Genomic DNA, 7,294 nt, shown 5'->3' with positions numbered 1-7,294 from the left:
AGAGTGAGAAGAAAAGGTATTTTGGAAAACAGAGATTAAGTTTCAGCCCAGAACATGTGGAGAAAGGCAGGAGCTAGGGTCTGAAGGGCAGGCACGGGGCACCAGAGCCCACAGTAAGGCTCGGAAAACCTCAGCTAGAGCGGTGGCTAGAAGGTGGGTAAAGTGAAGAGAAGAGGGGCAACTACAAGTGGCTTCCCTGGATGGGGGGGCACTTCTCTAACCCTCCAGACTTGAGAGGCATTCTCACTTCCTTTGCTGCTCAGCTTCCAGTGACAATGTTTCCATGCTGAAACACCCTAATGCATGTGATTGTTTCAGAGACAAGTTCTGGAAAGGACATGGTCCCATCTCCTATTGAACCCAGTCCAACAAACAAACCGAAAGTAATCAGAACTAATTCATATCTTTGCTCAGTCTCTCAGGAAACAGGCAAAGGTGGAGCTGGGATAGACAAAGTATGTTTTCATGCCCAAGAAAAGTAGCAAATTGTTGCACAAATCCATTCATCCCTCATTCACCACTTTTCATACTCCTCACTTCCTAATATCTTCTGAAAATCCCCACACTCTCAACTCCCAACTTCAGTACCCACTCACTTTCTAATATAAACCTTCCAGCTTCTCCAGATTTCCCCCAGCTATTTACTTACACCAAAATTCATAATGAGGTCCAGGTGAATGAGTCTGCGTCAGTGGGAGGGATCCTCCCTGAGTCAGGGAAATGGGCTGATTCACTCACATTGTTTCTGCCTGCAGTGTTCTTCCTTCAGCTATCTGTATGGCTTTTTTATAAGAAGAAGAAGGAGAAGAAGAAGGAGGAGGTGGAGGAGAAGGCAAACTTAAAAAGGTGAGCCGTATGTCCTTTCAATGTGCCACGGATACATTGTTTAATAGGCTTACACAAGAATGTGCCTTATTTTACTCACTGTTTACTATGGATTAAAAATCCTAGATGTAGTGAAGTTACTTGGTATAGATTTTTTTTTCCAGGAGAGACCCAATTTCTGTCTGTTAGAAAGATAACCTCAAAGAATATAGTTTATATAGAATATAGTAGGACGTTAATCAGTTTAGTCTCCAATGTAACATCCTTTCTTAGTTGAGCACTCCGTTGTTAAACTCCCTGTAAATGACAGATTTTTTCAATGCCCTTTTGAACCAATCTTAACATTTTATTGATCCTTTACTAACTACTGAGTAGAATAAATCTTTGACATATGTTCAGCTTCTATTTATGCAAGAGTCGCTTTTTGACTGTTTGAAAATTATACTTTAACAACTCTTACTGAACCCTAATGTCCTTCAGATACCTGCTCAAATGCCACCTTCTTGTGGAGGCTTTCTTTGACCATGCTATAGAAAACAAGACCTTGTGGACATGCTCAGTGTTTCCTAGCTCTGTTCCTTTGTTTTATTTGCCTCACAGCATTTATGTCTACCTGATACTTCATTTTGATTTTTTTTTTGTCTCTAGCCACCATAATGGAAGCTCTGTGACCTTAGACACTTTGTACCCCACTGCCTGAAGTGATAGCTGGCATGTAATGAACACTCAATGAACATGGAATGAATGAATGAATGAACATTCTAGTATCATGCATCCCTGCTCCTCAGAGGCTAATTACATTGTATACAACCACACTTGTCAACCCTACACTTGGAATGATGGTGCATATTAAAAGGTATGGTCCTGGGGCACCTGGGTGGCGCAGTCGGTTAAGCGTCCGACTTCAGCCAGGTCACGATCTCGCGGTCCGTGAGTTCGAGCCCCGCGTCGGGCTCTGGGCTGATGGCTCGGAGCCTGGAGCCTGTTTCCGATTCTGTGTCTCCCTCTCTCTCTGCCCCTCCCCCGTTCATGCTCTGTCTCTCTCTGTCCCAAAAATAAATAAACGTTGAAAAAAAAAATTAAAAAAAAAAAAAAAAAAAGGTATGGTCCTGAAGTTGTATTTTTTTCTGTCACCATTGAGTGACTTCTTCTGGGCCCTTTAGAGAGACAGATACCTTTGCAAGTTAGGTTTTCCATCTGTTAATGGGACCATAACACACCTGAGAAACCATCTATACCCTTGCATGTGGCACTTGAACTTTTCAATGTGGAGACCCATATAAAGGCCAATGTAAGTGACATTATCATTGCTGTCTCATTGCTTCGACTATTAATAGTGATTGTCAACGATGACAACTTTCAGGCAGTATGAAGCCTTCCAGAGTGTTTTTTTTTTTCTTCCAGAGTCTTCAAGACTAATACTCAACCTGAAAACATCTTCCTCTTACCAAGACAGCACTTCCTAGGAAAACGTATTTTTCAGGTAATTTTACTTCAGTACAAGTGGGCTTCTCTCCTTGTACAGCACGTGAGTAAGAGAAGAAACTCACTTATGAAGTACTTTACTACCTTGTCTAAATAAGGGAAAAGAAAATGTACCAGGAAGCCTCAGAGCCAAATTGAGCTCAAATGCAGGCATCCTCCTCAGCTACACCTCTCAGGAAAGCACCTCCTTTAAATACATATTTGTACCACTTCAACATCAGAAAAACTTGGTATTTTCCAAAACAGTTTTTTTTCCCCTGCCCAATAGCTAGAAATTTCTTAGGAGTGAGTGTCTTCCCTAAAACAACAAACCATCTTCTTTTAGCTCCGTGCCCTCAGAGAAAATAAGACAGCCTCAGAGATTTGAGTTTCCGTAACCTCAGCACTTGTAGACAGTAAGCAGACTAGCAGGGGACTTCACCAACAGTTATGATCTGGTGGTACAGCGGGAAATCTGTTTTTGGAAGCTAAAATCAGTGGGCACTCCTTGAGCTGGGAAGATTCTGAGGTTTAGCAGCTTAGATAGCAGAGATGGTAACATGCTGACAAAGATGGCTGAAGCCATACGTCAGGGAGCAGTCCTATTGTAACTACATTAGGAACACTCCAATGATTGTAAGCATAGAATATCTCTGTCCAAATTCAACAGAAATTGTAAGAAACCTCAGATTACTTCTCAGAGGAGCAGGGAGCATCGTCTGTGCTAAAATCAGAAAGTGGAGTGGCCTGGAGGCCTTCCTAGAGAAAGGTTGGAAGTTACCAGGGCATTCGATTCAGTCCACCTTGGCAGGAAGACCCTAAGAATGCTTTTCGGCTCTTCCTCTGGATACTCCCTCTTTAAATTCCTTAGTGACTGTCTCCACTTTCCCAGATCAGGTCAAATATCTTAGCAAGTGGAAAATACCCTCTTATTATAAAACAAAAATATGGAGGACTTCTGCCCCATGCCTCCAAAAGATTGGTTAATGGGTGGCTACATGTTTACTGTCTTAGTGTAAGGCTAAGTGTGCACTTTGCAGGCTGATGAATTGGAAACTTCTCTTTAGTAGGTGACAGCAGGCCTGCTTGAAAATTATTTCTCCTGTCAAAATAGTAGTGATAGTAATAGCTACTATGCATGGAGAGAGCATAGTGGTAAAGAGCATGGGCCATGGAGTCAGATGGATTCCTGACCCTGCTGCTTACTATTTGTCCATTTCCTAAGCAAGTTGCTTAACCTCTGTATGTTTTAGTTCGCTCGACTATAAAATGGAGATACACAAGGAAACTAACAACGGCAAACGATTTCAAATATTTGCTAGGTACTAAACATTATTCTGGTGTTTTGCCTTCATTAACTAATTTAATGTGTTCCATGACCCCATGAGGTGCGTGCCTTTGTTATATGACTCCTGAGTTTCCTGCACTCTCCTGCCTTGAGTTCCAGAGACCCTGGACACCTGTGAAGGAGGATGACGTGCTTCACGGGCATTATCTCATGTAATCCTCACAGCACTTTTATGAGGAGGGCACTCTTATTTGACCCACTTCTGCTTGGGAAAACTGAGGTGCAGAGGTTAAGTAACTTACCCAAAGACAGTAAGTAGCAGTGCTTCGAAAAATAGGCAGACCATGCTGTTAATTATTAGGCATCATAATATCTGTTCCCCCAGAGCTCCCCCTGTTTGTTAAAGGGGAGTGAAACCAACTCAAATCACATGTTTGTGAATGGGAAACATTTAAAAAGGATGGCTGAAGAGCTGCCTCCAGTGCTTGCATCAAAATAAACAGAACTGATAGACACAATCAAAATCTCTGGCTTTAATTTTGTTGTTGTTGGGTTTTTTTCCCCTTTGGTACAGGATTTTATGATGAAGTTTCCATGAGAAAAGGGATCCTGTGGTCATGTAAAATAATCAACAAAAAGAATGTAGGAAAGGGTACTGGTAAGCCATATGAGGAAATCACTAACAAGATGTTTGTCTCCATACTGACATGAAATTACCCAAATGTATGATTTCACAATCTACAAGATGGCAATAAACTGCCCCTAGAGGGCGCCAAAGTGATCTCTCTCTCTCTCTCTCTCTCTCTCTCTCTCTCTCTCTCTCTCTTTTGCAAATCTGTGTCTGTAGATCTGATCTGGACCTCCTGCATCTCTGAGGGTTTCTGGATGGTCCTTAAAAAGCCCCTCAGGGCCTTCCTCTGGTTTGGGGTGTGGGCCACGGTCACCCAGAAAGCTAAATGCAGCCTCTGGGTGATAAAAGCCCTGCGGTAAACTGACTTCCAGCTAACCGCAGGGCAGGCGAGAGCGTCTAATGCAACCACAAAGTGGTTTGCTGGCACAGAACTTTCCCAACCTTTGGAACAAGATACCAGCGGATGTTGTTTAGTCTCCATCTTGGAAATCTTTCTCTCGGCAAGAGGAAAATTCTGATATCCATCAGTCTGAAATCAGCTGGGCACAGCCTTAGGTGGAGGCAGGGGGGCAAGCATGTTGTTTGTGGGATCTCATAACCTCAAAACCTATGGTTGTAAAGGAACTGCTTACCCAATTAATTATGAAACAGGCAAGGATACAGACACTGGAGGGGATCAACAAACTGCATGTAGACTACCAGAGCTCCTTGAACTATGACATTTTTTTTTCTAAAAATGTTAAGACAAATTAAATTTTAATGCAGAATTAGGGGTGCTTGGTGAACTTCTGGAGTCTTCAGTATGCATGCAATACCTAGCATCTTGCTGTCAGCTCGACATGGACTCCAAACAGATGTCCTTTGTCAAGGTCGCTGTGTTGAGCTTGAACAGAACCACTGACCTCATGCCATCAGGCTGCTGCATTGGGATCCCTGTTCTGAAGAAACTGAGATTGACAGTGTTGAGACCTTGAGTTTTTTTCTTTACAGTATCGCCACTGCTTCTTCTTCAGCCCTGCCTTTGAGCTAGAAATTGATGTACTTGGCTGATGAGACTAAATTACATGAAAGAATGGCTTTCATCATATTGCTCAATTTAGGGATTTCTTTCATTTCAAAGGCAAGGTTAATTACCTCTAGAAAATGTTAAGCAATTATCCACTAATAATAGCAGGGAAGATGCTCCTGGAGCAACCAGTTCAAGGTGGAGGGAGGATTTGTGAGGAAGGCAAGAGACTTAGATTTGAATTAGCGCTGAGAAATGAAAACTATGTTAAGCTTTTAAAGACTTTAATGGGGAGAGACAAGACTGTTGCTTTAGCCCTTCAGCAGCCTTGGCCGTTAGTTTATCCTATTTTTTTTTTCCAGGACTTGGAGGAAAGACCTAGTTGATGCATATTCCCTGTGATTTTTTCCTGTAACCGCTCGTAACCGAGGGTGGAGGGGGCTCAGGTCTCTGGCAATCAGTGGGATATAACAAAGGTGTGGGCTCTGCATTAAAGGTGAAGAAGAATCTAGTCTGAGACTTTTCAGTTGCATCCAGGGATTTCCTATATTGCTGTATATTAGAGTACTCACAGTTCGGAGACTTGCTCTTGGAGTTCAGTGATGAGTGATGTCTTCCAAAAGCCTGGGCCCTTCCACGTGCACCACACACATACACACACACACACACACACACACACACACACACACAGAGTGCTATTTTATCTCTCCCTCTCATGCTCAACTTCAAGTCATTGTACAATGATAAAGCTTCCAAGTAAAATTATCTGCCATTTGCTCAGCTCAAGATCCTATGGCAGGTGGACATAGAAAGCTGAACGATCAACACTCTGTTCTTTCTTTGATTCCTTTAGTTCGAGAAGGAAGCCTGCGGTTCTTTGTGTACAGAAGCTTGTTACCACATGCTGGACTTTCTCCCTGTTGTGGACATAGTTCTCACGCAGCCCCAGGATTCCTTAGCATCTGGGAGGAAAGCTGGTCAGTAGATACCAGAAGATGCTTGGAGGAGTGGGCCCAACCTGGTGCTGAAGTGGGGGCAGTTGAGATACTTCTCTATCCCAATAAGGCTTCAATGCAGGGGATACCAATTCTAAAAGCAATGCTAGCAGGCAGCTGCCTGCTGTTCAAATAAAATCCTGTTGCCACATGAATGCATTTAAGTTCCTTTCTCTCCAGACAGAGCAATTCCCAGATCTCATGGGCTAACCATAAGATGATCTTAGAACCCCCAAATTATAGCCCTTTAACATTTCAGTATTAATCTCCTATGTGCTTAGGCCTAAATACGATAGAGTTTACAGGAATTGATCTTTAAATTGAAGCTCAGAGTTTCAAGGATTCTGCAAGGGAGGAAATTATTTAGTTGCTGGGAGAGAATTATTTATTTGCAATTATGAGCATTGAGAAATCAGGACTCTCATTTCTGACAGGTAGCAACCACCATCAGTATGTGGTGCCTATTTTGGACAGTTTAGGACCTGATGTTAAAGCCTACCTTTAAATATTGAAAGTAAAGAAAAATAAGAATACATCATGTGACAAATCTCCCAGGTAATGCAAAACAAAATATAAAACTTTTCTAGACAGAGAGTGAAATTAGTTAAATTCATGTTACAGAAACCACACAACCTAAACAGACTTGTTTTCCTTCTTTTTCTTCTGTGAAGTTCCAAGGGCATTTTGTCCACTAGGCAAAGCTCAATTACCAACCTTTGCCTTTTTTTTTTTAACCATGTTCTAGCTTGGTCACAACTGTGGGTCTACCTGTCTGTTTATTCCCATGTCTGAAATATCACTAAATGTTACATAGATGAGCTGGAAAGAACAGTCAGAGACTCTTAGTCCCATCCTTCTATTTTATAAACAAGGAAACAGAGACTTAGAGAAGTGGAGTAACTTTTGTAAGGTCCCACAGCCAGATAGTGGCAAAAGTGGGATGCGAATCCAGACTTCCTGACTCCTAGCCCCAACAGTGTTGGGATGCAGATTGTACACACGATGTGAGATCTTCCTTGAAATGCGACATGACACCGTAAGACCCCAGGCAGAGCGCACCACATGCAGCCACAAAGGAAAGGAGT

General features: G+C 42.4%; 1 long non-coding RNA gene across 2 annotated transcripts; it reads left to right on the top strand.

Annotated features, from left to right (window-relative positions):
* Positions 1 to 6,364, top strand: LOC121038766 (uncharacterized). 2 transcript variants are annotated; one of them, XR_005794495.1, is made up of 3 exons: positions 1 to 846; positions 1,474 to 1,681; positions 6,068 to 6,364. It is a non-coding gene; the product is annotated as an uncharacterized LOC121038766 (long non-coding RNA). The 2 variants fall into 2 exon arrangements; XR_005794494.1 differs by lacking the exon at positions 6,068 to 6,364 and adding an exon at positions 1,927 to 4,095.
* The last annotated feature ends 930 nt before the right edge of the window (positions 6,365 to 7,294 follow it).

Source organism: Herpailurus yagouaroundi, unplaced genomic scaffold, assembly GCF_014898765.1.
Source record: "Herpailurus yagouaroundi ecotype Mexico unplaced genomic scaffold, PumYag 166, whole genome shotgun sequence".
Classification (NCBI taxonomy): Eukaryota; Metazoa; Chordata; class Mammalia; order Carnivora; family Felidae; genus Herpailurus; species Herpailurus yagouaroundi.
This window is presented reverse-complemented; position numbering and strand designations above follow the sequence as displayed.